Raw genomic sequence first — 26040 nt, 5'->3', positions numbered from 1 at the left:
TATGATCCAGGACGCTGGGACTCTCTAGTTTTTTGCTCTGCCATCTTGAGCACATGGACTTTTTGGTCTGTTGGCTTGTAACCTAGCGACCAAGACAACCATCACAAGATGGTTACAATAGTGCTGAGCATCATGTCCCCATGGAACTGTGTTCAAGACAGGAAGAAGAGGGTGGGAAGATACGATATTGTGATTTATAAGAAAAATATCTATTTGTTCTTTCAGATGACCAAAATATATTTCTCATGTATGTTTGGTCTTCTTCCCTGGCTTCTGGCTCACAGCTCCCAAACCTTTGGTATTTCCTAAGTGTGGAGAGTGCTAACAGTGTCTTTTGTTATGTTAATGAAGTGACCTTTGGAAAGCACTGGAGGGTGGGGGCTAGTGGCCAGTGGAGCCAACCACAGGATTAGAGCGTTGGAACTCCCACCCCCTACCTCCAGGGCGGGGACAGGGGCTGGAGATTGAGTTCAGTCCCCAATGACTTAATCAATCATGCCTATGTGATGAAGCCTCCATAAAAACTCCAACAGACTGGATTCAGGGTGCTTCCAGGATGGACTTGTGACTGGCATCTGAAGCCCGAGGAAGGAATCGTTGGAACACCCAGTCTATAGCCACTTGGCGAGAAGCATGGGTAAATGAAATATCGGGGGAGAGTCTTGTCGGACGGACCCCTTAACCTGTAGGATCCGACACAATCTCCTGGTGGACAGTGTCAGAATTGAATTGGACTCCTGCTTCCCATGCTGGTGTCTGGAGAATTACTCAGTGGTGTGGGAATCTCACCCTGCCCCCTGCTTAGGAATTGGTATCAGAGCCAAAAGAGAAGATAAAAGGGAGTTTTTATATTAGGAGGCAAATATTTCCCACAAGCCTGCCAGCAGAGTCCTCATTATGTCCCATTGGCCAGATCTGGATGGCTTGGCCATTCTTAGGTGCAAGGGATGCTGGGAAATCTAGTACCTGGTGAAAAGGAATAAGATTTACCTGTGTTATGGGCTGAATGTTTGTGTCTCCTCAAAATTTATATGTTGAAGCCCTAACCCGCAATGTGATGGTATTTGGAGATGGGTATTTGGGGAGATAATTAGGGTGAGGTGAGGTCAGAGGGGTGGGCCCTCGTGATGGGATTAGTGCCCTTTTAAGAAGAGACATTGGAGAACTCTTTTTCTCTCTCTACGCGTATGCATAGGGGTCATGTGAGCACATGGTGAATTGTGACTGCCTTCAAACCGCGGGAAGAAATGTCAGAATGAGACCTGTCTCGTCAGCAGCATCTTGATCTCAGACTTCCCAGCGTCCAGAACTATGAGAAGTAAATTTCTGTTGTCTAAGCCCCCAGTCTGTAGTATTTTGTCCCGGCAGCCTGAGCTGACCGAGATGCCATGCCTGAGTCCTGAGACAGTGGCAATCTGAGAATTTCATGTACTTCTTGGAGCGGGTGATTGAATTAGCCCCTCAGGAAGCAGCATTGCACAGTGTAAATACTGTCACCTTTGGAGCCACACAGATAAAAGTTTCCACTTCTAACTGACTGTGTAAGAAATGGTTTCCCTGAGCCTCAGTTTCTTATCCTGTAGAATGGAGATAAATCCATCCCCGCGTAGATGCCATACTAGAAAAAGCAAGCACTGATAATACGGCACTTGATATGTGCAGAGCACTGTCTGTTCACTTCATCTCATTTAATACACACGTTATCCCTACAAAATAGGTCTTCTTATCTCTGTTTTACAGATGAAGAAGCTGGGGCTGGAGAGGTTAAATGATGTACTGGGAGATCTCCAGCTGAAAGCTGGTAAGGCTGGGCTTGAACACAGCGGTCTGGCTGCCGAGTCGGTGGTCTCCATCGGACTGAAGAAAGTCGATTGCACCTCTCTATTCTCTGCTACGCTGGGGCAGATCAAGTCAGACTCCCAGCGTAGTGCCTTTGCAGTACGCCGCCATCAATTCATAATCTCTTTCCCTCCTTAGTCGGTGTCGATTTCCTTTCTGCAGATCTTGGGGTCTTTCTTCCTTCCTCTCACCATCTCCTTCTCAGTCCGTCAGCGGCTCTAAAATCGGATCCCTCCTCATTCTCATTGCGTCTGCTTTAATTTAGACGATCTCAAAATGCCTCCTTCCAGCAAAAATCGCAGTAGCCTCCAGACTGGTTTCCTTGCCCCTGTTCTTCCCTGCTCCCCAGCACCCGTTTTGCCAGTCTGTCTTTTACTTAGCTAACAAAATGGTTTTTCTTATTATTGGACTCTGGTCTTAATTCATTGGAGGTCTTAGTTAAATGTGCTCCTGTGGCCTGTAGGATAAAATCCAAGAGCCACAGGTGCACGTGTGTCCTATTTCCAGGCCACTATCTACCTGAACCTTCCCCTCCCAGCTCTGCCCCTTCTGACCTCCCCGCTTGCAGCCCATCTCTTACCATTTATTTTATCATTATAATATATCGGTGTATATCATATATCAGCATATCTTATGCCCCTTTCAACTCACTTCATCATCCAACCCACCGTCTTCCTCCCTTCCACTGGTTCATCTTGGGGAGAATCCAGCTCCTTCTCAAGATTTAGCTCTAAAATTTCTGCCTCCGCAGATCCTTCCATCGCGATGTCTTGTTTATCAGCTCAGTCTCTGATCACTTTGTACGTCCCCGCGGCCCTGGCGGGCTTGGGTTCTCTGTGATGGCGCCTCCTCGGAGAGCGAGAGCCCTATCAGCATCCTTTCTACAGAGCACAGTGCAGTTTTCGCCGACAGAAGGCCTGTCACGATGCTACTTTTAACTTTGCAGGATGGATGCATTTGACTCATTTCTCCGCGTGAGGGAGATTCATATGTGTAGGTGCACACGCACACATGCGTGCGATGGCGGCTGCTTGTTACCCAGCTGCAGTACGAGTCTTCATTTATTTTGCCTGTGTGCTACCCGCTGGGGGAACGTAGGTCCGTTCTCTTAGACGGACTATGAGGGCAGAATGTGCGCTCAGTGACATCCGTTCAGTTTTGCGCTGACTTTTTTCAGTAGTTATTTTTGTTCATCGTATTGACATTCGTATGTTAAAAATAATCGCATTGTACGGAGAGATTATAATGGAAAATGACTCTCCCTCTTATTCTTCCCAGCTTCTCCAGTGGAGATGAGCACTCTTTTTAAAAAAAACAAAAAAACGAATTTATTGAGATATAATTTACATACATAGTTGACCCATTTAAAGTATATAATTCAATGTTTTGTGGGTTTTTTTTTTTTGTATATTTACAGGGTTGTGCAGTCATCACCACCGAAATCTAATTTTATAATGTCTTCTCTAAAAGAAACCCTGTACTCATTAGCTGTCATTCCTTATTCACTCCTATCACCCACACCCAGCCCTAAGCAACTACTAATCTACTTTCTGTGTAATAGATTTGCCTATTATACACATTTCATATAAGTGGGATCATAATATATAGTTTCTTGTGACTGGCTTCTTTTACTTAGCATAATCTATATGTTTTTAAGGTGCATCCATCTTGTAGAATATATAAATCCTCTCTTTTTATGGCTGAATAATATTTCATTATATGGATATACCACATTTTATTTACCCATTCATCGCTTGATGGACATTCGAGTTGTTTCCATTTTTCGACTATGATGAATAATGCTGCTGCAACCATCTGTGAACAAATTTGCATGTAGACATGTTTTTATTTCTCTCGGGTATGTACCCAGGAGTAGAACTGCTGGGTTACACGAGAAGTCTATGTTTAGCTTTTTGAGGAGCTGCTAAAACTGTTTTGCAAAGTGATACTTCCACGCTGTATCCCACAAGCAATGTAAAAAGGGCTCCACTTCTTTACATCCTTGCCAGCACTTGCTGTTGTCCATCTTTGTACCTCTCATTTAATTCTCATAATTCTGCGAGTTAGCCAAAGAAAAATAGTCTTACTGTTATTTTGTAGATGAAAAGTCCAAGTCAACAGGCCGATGAGATGTCTGTGTGCGAACAGGGGGAAAGAGGCATCCATGGTTCGAAACAACACATCATCCAAAAGTGCTTTGAAAGCTTGGAATTGTCTACTTAGAGAGCTGTGTTGGAGATCATATTTCCCGTCCCCACGTTTTTTCTATTCATAAGATTGTATTTCTTCTGCCTACATTTAAAAAAAAAATCAAAGAATAATTCATATAACAAAATCAATGATTTTTTAAAGGTTATGAGATGGCAACGCTTGTCCATGTATAGATCTTAGTGCTTCTGATAGTTATATTGTCTTTAAAAATATTTGCATATGATTAAAACTACCTTTTTTGTTTTGTTTTAAAAAAAGGGACAAATACAGAGTTTGATCTTCAGGGATCCATCGTAGATGGACACGGGGAACAAGAATATAAGGACCGGGAGGCACTTGTTTTGAAGAAATTAAGATGATTATGTCGACTTTCTCTCAGACTATAGATACAGCCTTTTCAAAGTTAGAAAGATGTGCCTGCCTTGTAATCTGACATGAATATTTAGCAGCATCATCTCTAACCCTAGGATCACAAGGTAAATGTTAACAAGAAACACCAGAACTTGTGTTTTCCCTGTCTTACTGTTTTCCTACAGGAACGGTGACAGCTAGAATGGCTTCATGACATTGTGCCTACAAAGCTGAATATTACATGTGTAGTTAGTTACCTGGGTAGCTGTAAAGTGGGTTTTTTTTTAAGAGCTGGACATAGTGACTGGATGTCATCAGTTACACCTGTTTTATAATGCTTAAGAACGTTACATATATTTTGACAACTTTGCAAATAAGAATTTTATAGTAAATTATATTGCCATGTTCCGTTTCTGCTGAGCGAATAGAATAGGTTCTGAAAATGCAAAACTTCTAATGTGATATAGAATTGAAGAAATGCTTTATATAATATTTTCAGGTTTTTCTTGTGATTCTGCTCAGTGTGGCATAGTTTCATTTTTCTTTTGGGCGGGAGAGAGAACATGCGCATTTCACCGTAGGTTCTCCCAGCATCTATCCACGGTTTCTGTCCAGTTTGGAGAATCGGCGTAGGGCCTCTGACGATGCTCTCTCTGACTTAGCTGACAGTTTTCACTGCTGATCGGTGGGAACCGGATCTCTTCCTTGCTCAGTGCTTTTCAACATCCCTGTGTCTCACAGGAACTTCACCGTGTATCGTAATTATAAAATATGGGATCATATGTTCAGACAATGCCGAAAGGTTTAAAAAAGAAAGTAAAAGTCATCCTTAATCTTACTTCCCAGACAAACATCATCACTGTGAATATTGTGGCCCATGACAGGGGTTCGTCGCCTACAGCCTGTGGACCAGACCTGGCCTGCCACCTGTTTCTGTGTGGCCCATGAGCTAAGAATGGTATTTACATTTTCAAGTGGTCGAAAGAAATAAGAAGAATATTTCATGACACGCGAAAATAACGTGAAATTTAAAATTTGGTTTCCGTAAATAGAATCTTACTGGAACACGCCCAAGCTTGCTCATTTACATGTTGTACATGCCCGCCTTCGTGCTCCGATGGCAGACTCGACAAGTAATCGTGACAAACCGATGGCCTCCGAAGCCTGAAATATTTGCTCTCTGCCCTTTCCAGAAAATACTTTGCTGACCCCTTGACGATAGCCTTTAAGACATTTTTCTTGTGCATTTGCATGAATGTATGTGTGTGTATTTTTTAAACAACGGTGTTATCCTATGTGCTATTGTAATCCATCCTTTTTATGGAATATTACTATCACCAGTAACTTCTATTGAATTCTTTTTCTCTTTGTTCATTCATTCCATTGAATTAAAAGCTGAGAACCGCTACTTTTCTTTTTATGTAAAAACCCAGTAGATGTTACCAGGGAATAGTAATAATAATGGTATTTATGGTATCACTTAGAATTGGTTTTAATTGTTAAATGAGATAAAGGGTCATTTTTCTCACCTGAATCATGGATGGGTAGTGGTAGTGGTACTGTCCAAGAATTCACGAGGACCCCAGATCCTTTCAGCATCCTGTTCTGCCATTCTCAGCATGTAATTTCATTGAGAGATGGCGAATAGACTGTCATTTCTGTGTGACAAATTACCACAAAACTTAACGACTTGAATCAACACATATTTATTCTCTTACAGTTTCTGTGGCTCAGGAATACAGATACAGCTTAGCAGGGTGCCTTTGGCTAAGGGTTTCTCATAAGGATGCCCTCAAGATGTTGGCCGAGGCTGCTTTTATTTCAAGACTTGACTCCTGGTGGAGGGGTCTGTGTCCAAGCTCACTCTGTGGCTGTTGGCGGGCTGCAGACCCTCGCTGGCTGTTGGCTGGAGGAGACATCTGCTCCTAGCCACGTGGGCCTCTCCATGTAGGGTAGCTTACAGCATGGCAGTTAACTTCCCACAGTGTCTCTGAGAGAAAGAGAGAGAGAGAGAAAGAGAGAGAGAGAGAGAGAGACAGAGACAGGGGGAGAGAGAGAGGGAGAGATAGATTTATAGTCTTTTTGTAACCTAATTTTGGAAGTAATATCCCCTGACTTCTGTAGTATTTATTCTGTTTGTGAGAAGTGTCGCTAGGCTCACCTTCACTCAAGAGGAAGAATTACACGAGGATGTGAATACCAGCAAGCTGGATTATTGGGGGCCTTCTTAGAGGTCGCTTCTGTTAGCATGAGATGTCATTTAAAGGTGCTAGATAGACCTCAGACAGTTTTTGGAGACCTAGGCAGGAAGAGAAGGGGAGAAATGCTTTTTTTTTTTTTAGGAAAGTAATAGCCAACTGGCACTTCTATTTCATCAACTAGAACTGTCACATGGCCACTCCCACTGCAGGGAAGTCTGGGAGAGCAAGCGTTTTGGGTGGGTCCATTGTTGCCCATATCAAAATTAGCACTTTGTTGACAAGAAAAAATTGTCAGAATAGACACTGGGTGGGTAACAGGTAGCATCTGCCGTACCCGCCTTCTGAGGTGGCCGTAAGGGTTCAGGGAGGTAGCAACCTTGCCCTTGTCTGGTTTATAACATGCACTCAGACAATAGCTGTGATTATTGTTATTACTTATAAATTATATTATGTAGCTCGAAACTTAGCTTGTTGCTATAAAAGGATTCCTATGCATCGATGCTGAGAGAAGTAACAAAAGAAAGAAAAGAAACCTTTATTTACTGAGTGCCTCGTGTGTGCCAGGCATTTTATTAACATAAGTTATCTGATTGAATCCACATAAGAACCTGTGAAGTAGATATTATTTGCCCCAATTTACATATGAAGAAACTAGGGCCCAATAATATTAAGTAGATTGTTTAAGGAGCACATCCCACCGGTGTCCCTCGAGTGGGTCGTATAGGTTGTGGAGATACTTAGCTCCCCTTAGCTCTTGGAGTGAGCAGGTGGGGACTGGGCAGCTGGGTCCCTCGGCACCCTCCAGCTCCTGCTGTGGCAGCGTCTTCTCTTTACTCCAACGCGCCTTGCAGAATTCTTGTTTTCTACATGCTCCATGATGTGGAAAAGGTCAGAAAGTTTTGCCCTATCAATGAGAAGGTAGAAGAGCTAGAGTTTGAACCCAGGTGTGTGTAAGCCCAGAAGCCTGCCTTCTCTCCATGACTGGCCCGTTCCAGTCTGTAGAACCAGTGACTTTTAGTTAGTTTGAAACAGGAGTTAAAACGCAGCTTCGTTTAGTACATAAAGTACTACATTTCTTTTAAATGTTTGTTTCTCTCTTTCTTGCTTTTAATGTACTTATCACGTGGATTATCAAGTTCTCGAAGCTAACATCATTTGCCCGTTAACTGTCGTCTGGATGGAAACTCACTTGACCACTAGGTGTCTCCTCTCGGTTCTCGCTTTCCTCCTGTGCCCTACTCCGGGAAGAACCCTAAGGTGGATGTAAGGAAGATTAGGTAACAGTGAGGTTAAAGAATCAATGGGACTTGCACTCTGGTGATTCCAGTTGCCCTTTGTGTCCTTGACTCTCCACTCCTGTTCCTCCTGCTCACGGGCTGGCATTCAGGTCATAGATGAATCCTCTGGAAATGAGATGAGGGTTCGATGCCTCTTTCTCATTCATAATAGTAGTAAAGTGGGGTGAAGAACTTCTGTGCTCATCTAGGTATGTTAGGTGATGAAATAATTGTAGCATGTTTACAGAGAATTTTAACCACAATTTTAATACAAGTTATTATCCCGGGAATACTTGTGTTACTAGGCAAATGACGATTGCATTATTAATATTAATTTCGCTGTTCTTTGACAATGCTGGCTGTAACTAACATGTCTTATCTTCTGTAATCCTCACAGGAGCCCTATGTGCTTGCCATTCTCTCCCTGATTTTAGAGTTGAGGAAATTGAAGCTTAGAGAGATTGGTTAATTTGCTTCCAGGTTAATAGAGCTTGGTCGCTCTCAGATTTTTTTCCTTCTCCATTTGGAAACTGTTGTGTCATTATAGCGATGGGGAGAGTTTGACTTAAGTCAATAAAATGTAAAATTCCTATAAACTAATTCAGCAGAGAGCACTTGTGGAGAAAGCATGGCCTGGCTCTGAGTACAGAAATCTGTTTTCTGCACTTGTCTCGTAGATGTGATCAGGGTGCTCTGGATGTGAGCTCCCTTCAGGAAGGCTATAGGGTCTTTGCAGAATTACAAATTGTGTACACCCAGGGATCACTTCCTTTTACGTGCCTACAAACGCAGCCCCCGTTATCATAGAAACAGCGGGACATTTGACAGCTCCGGTTCAGACCCGGAGTTTCATAGAACGGAACATTCTTCTCATTCAGTTAGGGTACATTAAAGAGATGGGAACACAGCTTGGCCCAGGGTTTTCTTTGAGACTGCTGGCTGATATGTTCTCTTTTACCCGAATTTAGATTCTGCATTAATTTCCAGATTTCTCCAATCACCTTTAAAAAAAAATCGGCTCGTGCTAGGTTCTCTTTAGTCGCGAATAATTTAATGGTGCTTAGTTTCTCTCCAGTTGACTCCCCCAGTCGTGGTGGTGATTTCTGCGGACCACAGGAAAATGTATAACAAATGTGAGATGAGAGGGCTTTGTCAGGTAGGCAGCACTTCCTCTGGCAAGGTGGTGCTGGGAGTGGAAGCAGCCCCCAGCGCTAACAGGCGCACCCCCAAGATCTGCCTCCCACCCTGTCAGTTCTCTTCCTTTGTTCCCCTTCCCAACTCACTTCCTGCCAGGGATTTGTGACATATTTCGGAGCAGATCAAATGAGCCCCTGACACCTGATTGCCGTGTGCCTCTTGTTTACAGTTGCTTTCCAAGGACACCTAGACAAGATGGAAAGCTTAACGCGCAGTAATTAAATTTGCATCTGCTTCGTGACAGGACTCAAAGGAGTTTTCTTCCTCTCCACATCTGAATCTCATTGTGCAGCTCTTCCTGTCTTTGACCACACGGCATCTAAAAAGGCAAGATGTGGACAGGTAAACAAACATTGGTTCAGTCTACTGCCCGTCATTATAATGAGGAATAGGAAATGAGAACGCCGATGCCCCCTTCTTACTTGGCTTTCTACTCTTCACCTACTCGTTCAGCCAGATTTATAACCGGTCTTAAATATAAGAACTGTAGCTTGGAGGTGATCTTTTTTTTTTTTTTTTTTTAAATCTTTTTAAAGCAAAACAAACATTGCCGAACAGTCTGGATCGGTTTAACACCCTTCAGATTGTACATTTCTCACAAACGCTAATGAATAATTCAGCAAAGCCAAACACAGTCTGCTGGTGGTATCTGGTGTTATTCACACTTGCTAATGAATAATTCCCTTTGGCTTTTATGGAGCAGCTCTAAGGAGTGACTTCTGAGACTCAGATGGGTTATTATTGGGCCATTTGTCAGTGTCCTTGGGGCAGTACGAGCCAAAGCCCAACTTGGCTACCCGCTCCGCATACCTTCTGCGAGGCCTCTGGGAAGCGTGCAGCTCTTTCTGCCCCAGCTCTTCAGGCCTCAGATGTCGCTGTGAAAGGGGCAGTGCTCTAACAGGACGCGGCTCCACTGTAATTCATCGAGTCACTTCCTGCTTTGTTTCATTCAAATAAGGAAGTGTTTGTTGAGCACCTTACTAGGCGCAAAGTACTGAGCACAGCATTCTGGATATGAGGAGGATAGGCAGGTTTCATGCGATGCGTCCTCAAAGGAAGTGTAGGGCATATAGGGGGGACAAGGGGGTCCGCCTACAGGAAGATGCTCAGAGTCTTTCTGTCAAAATGATCAGTTACCGGTTTCTCATCAAGTTCTCTGGGATGCGTTTCAGTGCATATTTGCCGTTAATGGTGTTGTATTACTTTAGATAAAATAATACCACCGTTTAGGTAATGGTGGAATTACTTTAGATAAGCCTAAAATTTGATTAGTCTTGGAGCTGCTTCTAGGGTAAGTCCGATAACTTAATCCCAGAGGCGAGTGGCTAAGTGACTAAGTGACCCTGTTCATTTCTGCTGCACCGAGGTCAGGAACGTGGTGTGAGGACCTGGCTTTACTAGCCTGGAGAGTCTAAGGGTGACGCATGTGGATTTATTTGTGCCTGGATGGTCTGCATACCTACCGTAGCAGTCATGCATAATGTATAACCGTGGGATCAGTGAGGCACACCCAGCCTTGGCGCGGTCGTTTCTGGCATCCTGTATCTATTTCAGCTTTTTCTGTCCAAACCCCTAGTGTTTGCTCTTCTTTCTGAGCATCTGGGAAGATTACAGTTCCCAACTTCCTTGTAGTTAGGTAGGGTCATGTGATCAGTTCTGACCAATGAGACATAAGTGGAAGTGCTGGGTCTTGTTTCCTGGCTACGGTATCTAAGAGCTACTCTGCCACTTGCATGCTTCTCCTTTCTCAACCACAGTGACCTTTGGGGCCCTGTGTCCAGGAGTCAGGGTCTCCATTAGGCTGGATCTGTGAGTGACTGTGGAGCAGAGCCCACTCCCTGCCCGCACTGGCTCATGTTGGACAGGGAACTTGAGCAAGGGCGACCTTTGTTGTATTAAGCCCTTGAGATTTGGGAGTTTATTCACAGTGTAGCCCAGACCATTCTCACTAATACAGAGGGATTAGTACAGGAAGAGATTGTGTGCGTGTGTGTGTGTGCGCGCGCACGCGCGCTTGTGTGTGTGTATGATCTAGGGCCTAGCATTCAACAGGATTTCAGCTAGCTTTGCAGAATGTAGTATCCATTGGGAATTGAAGGGGAGACGTAATTTAGGGGCAGAAAAAGAGTCGTTTCACCAATCACCAAGGCATCTGTGAGAGAAACAATGTTGGTATAAACAGGGTCGTGGAAATAAGCGAATAATTAGTAAGAAGAGCCAGAATTGAGTTGAGGCTTCTTTAACTCGTATTAGTGAATTTTAAGTTGTAAGATTAAACCTGTAATTTTTCTCTTTGTGTATGGTTTATACAAGAGGCTGGCCTTTGAGCTAAGAATGGTTTTCACATTTCTAAAAGATTGTTTAAAAAAAAGGAGACTATTCAGTCGGGACCACATGTGGCCTACAAAGCCTGAGATATTTACTGTCTTGCTCTTTATTGGAAAAAGTTTGCTTTCTCTTCTTTGTACTCTTCGCGTCTCCATATACTATTATCAAAAAGTATCACACTCTCTAAAATGTGGGTTCCTTGAGAACAGGAATGCGAGGGTTTTACTAATTTCTGTGTCTTTCTGCTAGCATGGAGCATGGAACATAGTACAAGTTCAGAGCAAGTTCATAGTGAATTGCGCACAGAACATGGGAGGTAAGACATGTCAGAGGATGAGAACTGAGAAGAAGTAGAAGGCCATAGGTGGGAACAAATAGAAAGTTTCCTCTTCTGTACACTTGGCTGGTGACAGTTCTGGATTTGTTTAAACCTAGTATGTATGGACATTTCTTTAATTTTCATATTCACTTTTGTTATCAAATAAATGTCATGTTTTGGAAGGTTTTAAAAATATTAATGTCTTCTGGCCTCAAAGTATTGCTAAAGTCTTCTTGTTAATCTCTTTGGTGTCGATGTTTTGTTTTCTCTTTTTTCCCAGGTGACACTCCTGTTTAAAAAAATTTTTTTATGTGCATTTCTGTCAGTTCACTCACTCACTCACTTGCTCACTCATAGACACATACCCGCAAGTAATGAAAACATGGCCACACAAAAACTTGCACACAAATGCTCATAATAGCCAAAAAACAGAAGCAACCCCAAATGGCCATCAGCTGATGCATGGATACGCAAAATGTCATGTAGCCATATGATGGAATATGATACTGTCATAAAGAGTGAAGTACCGATACATGCTCCAACATGAATGGACCTTGACAATGTTATGCTGAAGGGAAAGCCAAACACAAGAGACTACACATCGTATGAATCCATTGATACAAAATGTAATAAGCAAATCTACAGAGACAGAAAGCGGAGTCGTGATTGCCTAGGGCTGGGCATGGGGTGAAGTGGGGACTGAGTGTGACCGATAATGCGTATGGGGGTTTCTTTTGCTGTGATGACAGAGTTCTAAACTTAGATTGGGGTGATCGCTGCACAACTCTGTGAGTGTACTAAAAACCGTTGACTTGTGCATTCTAAATGGGTGGATGTTATGTGAATGATATCTCAATAAATATATTCACAAAAGTTATGCAGTGGAAAGCTCGTTTTCTGGTGATACAGCTGATTATAAACCCTCTTATTCAAGCAATAGTCAGGATTCAAAGCTCTTATATTATACCTTTTTGTATTAAAATCTCCCGGAAACGAAATTTGATTTCCATTCCAATCTCCTTTGACCGAGCTATTTTACTCACATGAGTTTATTCCACTTCTTATACTGATGTGTGTAGACAAAGTCATGTCCAAGAATTTCACCGTGGCATTGTTCGTAGTGGCAAAACATAAGATACAACCTAAATGTCCGTCATTAGGGGACACATTCAAAAAATAGAGGAAAACGTAGCCAGTTAGCTCCTCCTGTACCATTAAGAAGAGACTGTTCTCTGTGTTCAACTATGGGACTATCTTCAAGATATTTAAATTAAAACAGCAAGGTACAGAATGCCTGTCTTACTATTTGTGTAAAATGCTTATTACATAAAGATAGAATATCTCTGCAAAGATTCACAGTAATTTAGGAGGGACAGTTTGGGTGGATTAAGTAATGGGAGAAAGACAGCCTTTTGCGGGGTTAGACTTTTTTAATACACTTCTTGTTTTTGGTCCGCAGCAGCGTTATTCATAATAGCCAGAAAATGGAAACAGCACAAATGTTTATCAGCTGCTGAACCAAATGTGGTACATGCGGATGGGCCTGCGTGAGTAGATTAGCTGGCTCAGTGGGGATTTGAATATAAATCACTTTTTTTTTTTTTTTAGGAATTTTAACTCAAGAGGGTAGTTAATGTTCAAATATTATCTTAAAAAAAAATTTTTTTAGTCGATTTCTATACTACAGCTCAGCAACCAATCTCGCATCTGTTTGTGCGTACCCTTTTTCAGTCCATGTGGAATAATTTGTTTTAAGACTCATCCCCCAGCCCCCAACCGCTAATGACGGAGCAATTATGTGGTTCCACAGTAATTTTTACACTGTCTCCTAACCCAGCTGTGTGGTAGCAGTGTATCTGCAGGGCAAGAATGTGGCTTGCAGAAAACTATATCGGATTGCCCTCAATTATTTTAATGTCTCCTGTGATATGATAAATGAAGTTTATAGTTATAATAAAAGTAAACCCATTCTCCCCAAGGTATAAAGAGTTTGCAAGTAAAATTCACATTGTCAGATGTGACTTTTCTTTTTCTTTTTTTTTTTTTTTAAGAACCCTATATTGAGGTTTTTGAAAAAATCCAGGGATAGGTTTTCAGTGTGGGTTTTTATTTCATCAAGCTTGATAAGGATGAATAAAGTATGAAAATGTTCTAAGATTTGTAGCTGCTCCTCTAGGAACTGAAACCTTTTTATTGGTGGCGTAATTGAAAATATTCTTCTGAGTTTTGCATCTGTGCCACCAACTTCCTGCAACTTACCAAATATTTGCCAGAATTTTTCCTGGTTCTAGGAGGTCCCGTGATTCGGTTCCTGCATTTTATTATTTGGTGCCACTTAGGTCTGTGTCTTTCCTAATCGTTACAAATCCCCGAGCACGTCCCCACGTGTCCTAGGTAGGACTCCCGCCTTGAGAGGTGAGCAGTTTCTGCTCGCAGTAGTGGACACAGTGGCCCCCGCTGTAATTTAGATGTCTCTTTGAAATCGGGCAGAATCTCACCATTTCCACAGCCGGGAAGTGTGGGATTGTAGAAACAGCTCCTTTCCCCACTACATCTGAAGCTTTCTGCTGTCATTTGAAGCGAGGATCGCCATGCTGTCTTTCCACCTGCAGGAGATCTGGTGGCCGTGTTTTCATTGAGAAGATATTCCGCTTTCTCCATGTTCCTGCTGCTTGCTACCTACGGATCCACAGTCCGAGGCTGCTTCTGCTGTAGTTTATCTGTTTGCATGACAGGGCACCTCGCTTTACGCAATCGACGTCTTTGTTTAATTTTTATATCTTATGTGTATTGTTAGCGAACTGGGTTTGGAAGGGTCTATGACTTAAACCCTGCTGTGAATCCTCTTATAAACCCTTTTTCTGGTTCTTTTACAAATTCGACAAGTTTAGATGGATTGTTATTATTGCCGTTGTTATTAAGCGATACCACTTGTACCATTAAATCGGGGAAGAACCTTCTTTGAGGCGGACTTCCCCATAGTTTAGCTGGGGCGTGGTGAAGCCCAGAGAGCTTGTTGGCTTCTTCAGGATTACACAGCTGCTTAATTACAGAGCTGAACCCATAATTTAGAATTCCAGGTCCAGAGCTTTTTCCATAAACTAATGTACAAGTTCAAAGATACCTCGAATTGAAGGGGGAGTCTAGAAATTAGTGGTGAATTAAGACCAACAGCACTCCATTAAAATACTTCAACGATGCGATACTTTGGGGGAAAAAATGATGCTTATGTATTTATTTTACCTTCATTATAAATCAAAGGAAGTAGCAAATCTTCTTGTGAAGTATTGCTGATCGTCTTTAAATATTCTTCCAGGTACTTCTGCGACTTAGGGGTAGCATGACGGTCTTGCTGATGGTGGTTCTTCCTTTTCAGTATCAGTGTTAGATAAGTTGGAAGAGGTACCTGTGTTAGAACAACTGTGCAAACACCGTTTCACACGGCTGTAGGCAAGCCAGAAGCCACGTCTTTCCTAGGTAAGAGGCCTGACCTGTTACTATTGCCAGTTGCTGTGTACAACATGTGTTAGGAGAAGTAATTATTTTTAGCCGACTGACTATGACCAAGATTAATAGCTCTTGAAAGGGCTATAATGAAAGGCGGCCCCAACTGGCTTCTACATTATTCTTTATTTATCCTGCTCTCATCCCTGTCACCTTTGGGCATCAGCCAAATGTCATTTATGTGAGATTTGCCCCTTGGATGTGAAAGGCCTCTCTCTTTCTTAATGATGGCAGGCGATTGGGCTGCAGGGCTGAGGACCTTGGACAGTTGACCTGACCCAGAGGCGAGTCCCTCCAGGTCTGTGGGAGTCATAGGAACAGGACACTGACTCCTGAGGGAGAAAGACCATGAGGACATTCATGGCTGATCCAGAGCATCGAGGTGTGCCTGAAGGATTATGGGGAGAAGTTCAAGGGCTCCATCATCAAGTCCATATATTTCAGTGGTTCTTCTGTTTGAAGCATTTGCAAGTTTCCTGAGGAGGATTTTTTGACACTAATCATCAACCATTTCTCCTTTTATAAAACTTGGAAACCTGCTTGTGGTAGAGACTGCAAGTTAACTCCCAGATCCTTTCTCACCTCCTTCTGTCGTGGAATTTTCAGGGCAGTAGCTGCTCAGAATACAGACTGCATTTCCCAGCCTTCCCTGCAGCCGGGTGTGGCCATGTGATCGAGCAAGAGGCTGTCACCTATGGTGTTTCCCGGGACGTTGCCTTAGGCGGAAGCTGGTGTGCGTCCTTTGCCCTTTCCTTTTTAGGCCCTTCCTCTCCTCCTGCTGCCCGGAGTGGAAATGCTGCATTGGGATCTTGCGGGTGAGGGCCAGGGGTAGCAGACTCGTGAGCTGGAAGGGGCTGGGGTCTGAAAAACCACCCTGTCGGCCCGGTTAAGCCGCCGTCATTTTGGATTTTCTGTCGCTTGCAGCCACATGTAATCCTAGATAATACGTGAGCCCTTAGATTTCCCTTCCTCATCCTAAATGTTAACGTCAAAATGGGGATATTTCTCATTCTTCCTTCTTTCAACTCCTACGAATTAAAACAATCTACAAAACAAGATAATGCATTCGATTATTTAAGAACTAAAGACATGAGAGCTATGTTAGTATGAGAGGCACATGAGGGCTGGGACAGAAACTGACGCATTTAGGAAGATGATCATCAGGGCCGACCTCAAGGCGCGCGTCTGGCCAGGGCGTCCTGTCTCCCAGTTTTGGGGGCAGCACCAGCATCTTTTCTTAGATTATTACAGGGCCTCAGGGATTTAAGTTCATCTGCTTTCTTGAGGACTGGGGGAGCTTTTTAAAATTTCAGGTTTCAAATGTCATGTCTATTTGGTGCTTTCTGTTCCCTTGCGTGACACCCGCTTCTATAGTTCGCCCACTCGTTGGTTTCAGTCTCGATGTTTCCATGCGGCCATCCTTCCTGTAATGTTATCTACGCTCCATAATACGTACTATCTTAGCTATAATTGTTATTAATAACACAACCCTTTTAAAAGAGAGACTTTTCTTTCTCCACGATTTTTAAAACTTTTGAAAGAGAAAAGCAGTTACTTGGTTCACTTGTTCTCATTAGCATTTGTAAAGCGAACCAAGAGAGAGGTTTTCTGTGCAATGTTTTTCCTTGCTGTTTCTTGCCTTTTAATTTGAAGAATGGTACGATCTCGCCTTTTGTTCACGGGAGTATATGTCCGTTCAGCTGGAAAGCAGGACAGTGCTCTCTCTTTGTGTGCTCAGAGCATTCAAATGCGGCTGGTCACACACTAGTTGCTGTTTAACTACAATAAAATTGTGACCAAAGGAGATAAACATTTAAAGGATAAATGACAGGGCTGTTAATCCCAAAGCAGGTTTGGTAGCGTTGTTGTTTTTAGCTAATAGGTATATAGCCCCGAGTCACGGCGGGGACTTTTAAGTCTGAGTAAAATCTGGTTCCAACAAGTAAAAAAAAAAAAAAAAGTCACTGGATGTTTTCGATGGCTGATTATTTTGTGTTTTAAAAAGTTATCTGAACACATCTAAACTGCCTTTGGAAACTTCTAGGAATTTCCCTGATGTGTTTGCTAAGCTCGGCCACGTTATTCACATATATATAGATGTATCTGTGTATATAAATACCAAGTACATTATCTAAGAAAAGAGCCTTTATGGCTTTTCTAAATCTATGAATTCAGAACTTGATCCATCTTTATCCCCATAAAGTGTTATGATTTTCCTGCCCTTTGGTGGAGGAAAAGCATTTTTGAGAATTTCCTTTCTCTTTAGGGACGCAAAGGACACATCTCTGTTCTCTTTTCTCCCTCCCAGCCCCCGCTCCCCAACCTTTACAGCCGAAATCTGGGTCTTTGGCGTCTGGCCCTTCGAGAGGAGCTGGTGGCCGTCGTGCTGAGGGCGCTCGGGGTTTGCGGCGCTGTTTCTTTTTCTGTCGTTGCCGAGTGCTGGGGTGTCTTTTGCCTTTCCTTACTGTTTCGTTGGATTATTCTGCCCTTTTTCCACAATAAAATAAATGAAAGTTTATTTTACAAATGTCTTTTTCTTTTATGCAGTCATGTCTCATTTCAGCAGGAACCTTAAACTTTGCCTGCCCACAGGGGTAAGATGATTAATGAAAACTGCATCTCTGGCTCCGTGTGGGAGAGACAGCAGGACTGGGAGCCAGTGGGGAAACAGAAAGTACAGATCCCGCCTCAGGGGCCCAGCCGAAACTTAGCTTCAGCGGGTAGATATGTTTGTAGATACTCTGAGTTTTTGAAAGAGGCTGAAAATGTGGCTCGTTATTCCAAAGCTCTTTATTTTAAAGAGCTGTCTACCAATTGAAATTTAAAACGCCATGTGGTCCAAATAGACCATATTTACTTGCCCAGGCTGGAAGCAGCTGAGGGCCTGCCCTTCGTGATGTTATTTAGAGGGGTTATATAGCTAATGAAACCAGAGAAGGAGATAGGACCAGCCCAAAGAAAAATATCTAGGTTGAAATGTGGGGACATATCTATAGAAAAGGCCAGGCTTCCATATAGCGCCATACGGCGAGCCCAGCAGTTGACAGAGTCGGTTTCTGCACATACAGCTTCCAGTCCCATTCGTATGGCTTCGCTTGAAATTGTGAACTGACAGGCAAGGATCATCAAACATTAAGGAATGCCTCCCACAAGAATGACAGAACATAAAGTCAAAAACAGAAGAAAAAGAACCAGAGAAATAAGACACTGGAAAGCAGAAGACAAAACTTCAAAACAAAGTATAATTAATTTTCTTAGAGAGATGAGGGGAAATTATGATCATGAAACAGGAACAAGATGTTAATAAAAAGGAACATTCATATTGTTAATTTATTAATTGTGATAATGATTGTGATTGTAACTTTTAAAAAGGGGGTCCTTGTATATTAGATACATGCCGAAGAATTATAGTCTAAATATTACGATGTCTGAGATTTACTTTGCAATAATTCAGAAAGAAAAAAAAAGGTAGGATGAGGGAATAGATTAGCAAAAAGGTGAAGAGATTAAGAAGTGCAAATTGCCAGTTATAAAAATAGTCCCAGGGGTGTAAAATACAGCATTGGGAATGTAGTCGATAATATTGTAATAACTAGGTATGGTGTCATTTGGGTACTGGACTTATCGGGATGATCACTTTGTAAGGTGTATAAATGTCTAATTACTACATCATACACCTGGAACTAATATAATATTGTACGTCAACTGTAGTTGAGAAATAAGATTAGTCAAGTATTGATAATTGTTAAAGTTATGTGATGAGGACATGAAGGCTTATTGTACAGATCTTTCTACTTTTGTGTGTTTGAAATTTTCCACTGTAACGTGTTTTTTAAAAAGGGAACATTTAGAGAACAAGAGAGCTCTTGGAAATTAAAAATATGACAGCAAAAATAAAAATTTCATTAAGATTAGAAGATAAAGTAGAACTCAGAACGTAGAACAAAAAGACAAAGCGATAGAAAATAAGACAAATAATTAGAGGACCAGTTCAAGTCGTCTGATATTTAACTCGAGGGGTTGTAGAATGTGAACCAAAATGTCAGAAGAGACGAGATTATCAAAGAAGTAATAGGAGGTAATTTCCTTGATCTAAAAGATACGAGTTTGAAATAAAAAGGACCCACCGAGTTCCCAGCAGAAGGGGTGAAAAATGACCCTTCTGAGGCACTTTATGAAATTATAGAACCCCAGAGAAAGAGAAAGTCCTAATGGCCGACACGCAGCTCTCACTCCTGCCCTCAGCTGGGCTGGGTGCTGTAGGGGCCAGACCTCCCTGGGCCAAGTGCAGTCAGCTCTCCTTTGCTTGCTCAGGGCTGTGCTGGTTGCCTGGTTATTGGGGTTGAAGAAAGGATGTGGGATTTAACCTTTGTTCGTAGACTTCTCACTAGGCTTCTTGTTTTCAGCTCCACTTCTGAAATCCAGCTGCCTTTAGGGGCACCTGGTCTCTGAGCCTTTCTGTAGATGGAGGTGTGAATCAGCTCACTGAACCGATGTTCGCCTTTTCCACTTATACCCCTGCCCTGCCAGGAGGCTTCGGTGTTTCCTGTCTCATGTTAGTTAACACTCCCTATCCATCTTCCAGACTGTGGGGTTGGCATCTTTCAACTGCTGTGATCTTCTCTCTCATTCTCTTTGTCCTTGAAGGTTTGAGGGTTTTTTGTTTGTTTGTTTGTTTCATTTTCATTTCTTTAGAGGCATTTCGTTTAGGTTTTGGGAGGGAGCTAAGTACTTGATTTGTATCTGCCATGTTTAAACGGAAGTTAACTTGCTGTGTTATTTGTTAATTTGGGTACCAGAGGTTCGTTTCCTAAGGTTTATTTAGAAATCAAATTAAGAAAACAAAATTTAATGTTGAGAACAGTTTGTTCCTTAATGTCTTCCTTGACCACTGTCACTCAAATTGGCTCGTTTCTACCTTCTCTGAAATACCGAGGCTCTTGAAGGCTCCTGTTCAGTTTAGCAATGCATTCTGTGCTGTTTTGGGGATACTTTGTCACCCAATGGTATTTTGTGGGCTGTGAACATCAGGTGATGTCTCAGTCTACTTAGTCTCTCTCCTGTGGCTCCTGATGAATCTAAGTTCAACGAATACTTGCTGATCAAAGCATACAACTCAAATTTTTATCATTTTGCTTTTGTATGTATTACAAGTGATTCTTAGTGTCCTTTCAGCCCGTTGCTCAGTGATCAGTAAGGAGGAGTAAGTATAATGAGTAGACTTTGGGAAGAATATCATTAAGTTAAAAACGTCATTGGTCTCCAGCTTTGAAAGTGTTTTATTGCAATGGTAAATTTTCGATTGTATTTAGAAGGAGGAGCAGTGCAGACCTGACTAGATGTTATACTGAGGAAGGGGAAGTCTGGGACTTGAGTTCTGATTTTAGGCTGATTTTAGGCTTCTGTAGATTGCCTATTTCACTATTTGCTTTTAATGACTGTTACCTGTAACCAGGTACTTCCGTTTATCTAAGCTCCTGCCTTTTAGCATAGGATTGCTTCAACTGTTCTGAGTCTTCCTCTCTAGGATAAGTAGCAATGCTGTCATTTTATCTAAAGTCACCTTTTCTTTTTATTAAAGAAACTCTTTAATAGTGCCACATATTCCTTAGTTATGCATTTCTGTGAGTGCTGACCGACCCCAGCACGGTGTTTAATAAATTATTGAACTTTGAAGAACCTTTGAGAAGCAAGGGCTTTATGTGACTGAGCAGCAGACATGAAAAAACGCTATTCTCCAGAGTATCTAACAGACAGAAATAGAGGCTTGATCAGACAATATAAGCACCGAGTGAATGATGGTAATACCATGAAATATTTACACCCATAGAGCGTGCTAGGGTGGGGAAGAGAGCGTGTGGGTTTTTGTCATTTGGGGTTGAACCCGATGCCATACAACTCTCTACTCTATGATCTTAAAAGCAAAACAAAATAAAAAAGAGGGAAAGCAAGGAAGGAAGGAAACGGAAAATAAGTAAGGGAAAGAATATTGATTTGGTGATATTTTGTTGTTCGCGGTAGCTTTTCACAAAAGCAAGGCTCCTTTTGTAGACAACTAAGAGCCAAGTCGAAATCAGTCCTTAAAAGAGACTAGAAAGTTATAGTTTCTTGCCATTACAGGTTTCAATTTGAGCAATGTCTCATGATTTAACGTGCCTTAAAAGTCATCATTTTATTATCTGTAAAAATAGATTCTTGAATAGCAAAGAACCAAATAGCCTAACATATTCTTACTTTCAAACAAAGTTTGCAATTTACTTTTCATGCAATGCGATTTTAAATTGGCTTGCAGTGAATTTATTTAATAATTATAAGGAAGAAGTGTCTGGATTACTTAGAAAAGATTTGAAAGATATTTATCTGAGCCGATGTATTTAGAGAATAGTATGTTCCAGAAGATACTTGCCAGACCAGTTTGTGTTGCCCTGTATTTTTGTATGTAATTTTTTCTCATAGTGATAAATCTTTTTAGACTTCATGGTATTATGTAGCATTGAAAATATTCAATATTGATGATGAATAAAGGTAGACAAGAAATAATTTGATTTTTTAAATTTAATTTTACTCGTGATTTACATAAAAAAAAATCCCACAGATTGTGTTCGCATGGTGTTTTAATGTAATGTTCTTGATTTTGCTTTTTAGTGGTAGTAGAAATAATTGAACCATGTGTTAATCAGGAAGCTGAGATTGACCAGAGATATTCTCCTGTCATAGGGATCATCTGGCTTTGTGGCTTTTGGTATCTGTCATGAGCTTCCTGGATGTTTGATATGTGTTATGCTAAACCAGATTATTTGTCCCCATAACCACACTGACCTAAATTGACAAGGTTCTGTCACTTATAAAGTTAAGATAATAACATTGGAAGGGAAACTGGTGAGACTCTCCTTTGCAGCTGTAATGTTTTGTCTGCAGATTCTAAGTCAGGGACCTTTGAAAGGAGTTTACTATCTGTGATACAGGAACCCACTGCATACAAAGAAGTTCATCTCTAAGGACCCAGTATCGGTGAAATGTAATACAGATCTATTTGTGAAAGGATATATTCCTCAAATTAATTCCCCAAATTAAGTTCTTATTTTTGTTGCTAAAATGTCTTGAAAAGAATTGGGATTTTAGAGTTTGAATGATGTGGTTTTAAGTCCCGCCTCTCCCACTTTCTTGAGTGGCTTCTGGCAAGTTATGGGGCTGTCAGTCAGGCTGTTGAGGAGGGAGAACCTGGAGGCCAGGCTGGAGATACCCGTTTTGAGAGCCGTCAGCACAGAGATCCTTAGCTTGTAAAGAATGTTTAGGCCCCAGCTCTCCTGAGCTAAAGCGTTATTCCTTTTCCTTTCCCGTCCCTGGATTGCAGTGCTGGACTGTCTCCAGGCCCCACACACGTGTTCCTTCCACGCAAAAAGAGAAGATGACACACACCATGAGCCAGAGTTTTCCATGACAGACTTGTAAGGAACAAGATAATCTCATTGTTCCTCCTGCTACTTAAAATAAAGGTAATACTGATTTTATAGTAGCAGTTCAGGTCCTAAGGCGTGATATCGATTAAGCGTCTGATGAGAATTTGCAGGGGAGCCTTCTAGACCTGCAGCTACAGGGCACGTCCCTGCCAGGTCAGGCCTCTGTGCTGACCGCTGCTGTCATAAGTGGTGTTTTTCTTAGGAATTCTTGGCCCTGTTTAGTCTAGGCACTGTCCAGACGCATTTGTTTTACCTGATGGATGGCTCAATCCGGCCTGTTACCTGCATGTGACCTTAAAGATGGGAACTAATTTGTTCTTAGTAGATATGAGGTCTAATTTTGACACCGTTTAGAATTATTTTCTTATCAGTAGTAGTGGGTTTCACGTTGAATCTTTTGCTGTGAAACTTCTGATTAAAATGCTATAATCTGACATTCTTTTTTAATTTTTTCTAGTGCTGCTTTGGAGCCAGGCTCACTTTATGGATTTGATTTTTTTTTTTTTTTTTAAACAGGAAAGGTACCTCTTTTAAAGGTGCCATTAAACCTATGGGACTCCTGAATTTTAATGCTGCATCAAGGAAAGTAATTTCCTTGTGGTTATTGTGATCTGATGCATTCAACATACTCCATTTACAAGTTAGGGGTCATAACATTTATAAGTCAGGTTCTGAGGATATTTTGAACAATTTAACAACAATCAAGGGATAAATTGTTTCCCGACCTAAAGTATATAAAGAATCCCCAGAAATCATTCAAAAATAATAGTTTCATATAAAGGTTTGACTTTCTATTGTAATAATTCATGTATTTTCCCCTTGTGCCTGGAAATTCTGGCTGGACTGATCATGGGGTGGATTCGAGGTTTAAATGAGTTAGTAGGAGCTAAGGCGCTTGGTATGTATAGTACCTGATACCTGGGAGACACTGGGCCGATGTTGGCTACTGTTGGCTGCTCTGACAACGTTAGCCGCAAGCTCCTTTTCTGCAGCCACAATACCCAGCACGGGTCTAGGCACTGCATACTATTTAGGTAGATGCTCAGGGACTGATCGATGTCTCCAGCATTTGGGATTTCCTTCCATGGTTGTAATAGAGCCAATTTGATGTCTTTTCTAAAATGATCTCAGGACTTGACATCCTTCAATCATGCATCCTTCACATGGTTACGCTCAAAAGAGGCCCTATGAATTTTGACCATTTCCACATCTGCCTGTCTTCTTCTTCAGTTGCCAGATGGGGCTCAGGTTTTAAATTCTTTGCAGTTAGAAGAGACGATAAATGTTAACGTTTCTGGTAAGTAGCGGGCACAGAAGAGGTAAATGCCATTTGACTCAGCATCGTGACTGCCAGTCAGTTCTGCCTTTAGGGATGACGCCGGGAAATGGGCTTGTGGCTCTTTTGCCATAGAAGGTGAAATAGTTATTTCTTATTCTAGTAGATGACACAAGGGGATCTTACGCTTCTTGCAGATTCACCGGTTGTTGCACTGAGGGACAACTCGGTGTGGCAGGACCTCGGTGGAACGGATAGGCAGCTTCGTGAGTGGAGAAATGGCCTCTGTTTGGCCCACAGGCACAGGGTCATTTTGGGGGTGGTTTATGAGTCATCTGAAATATGCATTTAATCTAGACTTGTGGCCTGTTGGTGAGGCTGCTGCTTTTTTATGATCTCAGATGTCTTGTCCATGTCAAAACTTGCCTTGTTTCTTTGTTTATTTTGAATCGGGAGAACGTTCGTGACCACATTTGGAATTCATCCTCAAGTGTGCATTTGGCCACATCACCCCTGGCTCCCACCAGTCCGTGACTGTTTGTTTTGGATGTCCTCATCCGATATTCAGCTCATTTAACCCACGAGGAAGTTAGTCTGTGCTTCTCTGGAAAAGTACAGATTTACTCATTAGCCGCTTTCAGAGGCGTTTGCATTTTCATGAAAGCGAGGCTGTAATCCCACTGACTTTTGGACCTATCTACCCACATGGGCGGGGGCTGCCTTTTCAAAGTCAGGATTTCATTGGAACATCATAACTGTCCCGAGTTAGCGAGGGTCTCTTTAATTATTGCACAAACATGGGGGAATTAGTGCTGAATGTTCTATTATGTCCATTTATCTTGTCTTCTTCTGGACAAGAAAGAAGAAAACCAAGCCCTTCTGGAATTCAAGTTTTTCGTCTTCGTCCACATTTATAGCATACTGACAGAGGCACAGATGCCACATCTCTACTGCTTGGGCTCGAGTCCCGGCTCTGCCACTTATGAGTTGTGTAACTTTGGACAGGTTACTTAATTTCTCTATACCTCAGTTTTATTATGTGTCAAGTGAAGATAATTATAGTAACTCCGACTGAGGAGTATTATGAGGATTAAATGAGTTAATTTATGTCAAGCATTTAAAACCGAACCTCGTACATGGTAACTGTTATACACTGTTAGCTATTATTTTTATTAAGAATTAGTAATTGCACAAATAAAAAAATGAAGGTGTAAATCATTAATCAGGGCCATTTATCTATGAGACACTATAGACATCGTGGGTTTTATATTAAGGTAGGTTCCTACTGTAGCAAAAATCATGTCAAAATCTTCTATACTGCCTCGAAAATAATAAAAATTTATTTTTTGGTTTGTTAACATAACAAGTAGGTAAACAGATCGGTGGGAATGCATTCCTCCATGCATTCATTTAGGGATGCAAGTCGGAGGAGGCTCTGCCACTCCAGTACCCTAAGGTCACCTTAGGTTATCTCTATTCCAACCAGTTCTCACAGGCAGAAACGCATTTAGGAATTTTGTAAGGGCCAGACCTGGAAGTGGCCCTCGTCACTTCTGTTCACATTCCACTGGCCAGAACTCAGCAGCTACCAGTCTCGGCCAGAGTTTTTTAGGAGTCTATAAAAATGGACGAGACCTGAAAAAAAAAATGTGTTGACTCCAAATTCCAACCCTAAAATTGTAGAGCTTAAATGAAGAAACGTTTAATTAAATGTTTATAAGCTGTAGCTTTACATAAATTGCAACATTTAGTCTTCATAAAATCTTATTACGTTCGAGATTCATTTAGAAGTTGGATTTTCTGATTTCTCAAGATTTCTCAAGTACGCCCGGCGATTGCTGAGAAATTACAGTCAATCCGCAATGCGTTTCTTAAAGCCAAATGAAATCAAATGCCAAATTATAAAAATCCACTCATCTTTTTCCATTGCAGAGTAACTTTTTATTGTGAAATGTGGGTACAATTTAATATGTTTATTTTGATGTCGAGTGGGGCCTTCAAATGGAGCAGCGATCACAGCTTACAAAGGTCGTGCCGTCGCTGGGCGTTAGTGTACGTAGACGCGTTTTGGCTGCTT

At 41.8% G+C, this 26040-nt stretch overlaps 1 protein-coding gene and 1 long non-coding RNA gene across 2 annotated transcripts in view; one reads left to right on the top strand and one right to left on the bottom strand.

The window, feature by feature from the left end:
• Positions 1-26040, top strand: part of FTO (FTO, alpha-ketoglutarate dependent dioxygenase) — a 343678-nt gene that overhangs the window by 27735 nt on the left and 289903 nt on the right. The gene's annotated exons all lie outside the window — the stretch shown is intronic.
• On the bottom strand, positions 7137-10459 carry LOC111739585. Its single transcript, XR_002780315.1, has 3 exons — positions 9887-10459; positions 9163-9395; positions 7137-8982 (listed from the first exon to the last, which is right to left on the bottom strand). It is a non-coding gene; the product is annotated as an uncharacterized LOC111739585 (long non-coding RNA).

The sequence above is a fragment of the Pteropus vampyrus genome, unplaced genomic scaffold (genome assembly GCF_000151845.1).
Source record: "Pteropus vampyrus isolate Shadow unplaced genomic scaffold, Pvam_2.0 Scaffold51, whole genome shotgun sequence".
NCBI lineage: Eukaryota > Metazoa > Chordata > Mammalia > Chiroptera > Pteropodidae > Pteropus > Pteropus vampyrus.
Note: the sequence above shows the minus strand (reverse complement) of the source record. Positions and strands in the feature narration are given on the sequence as shown.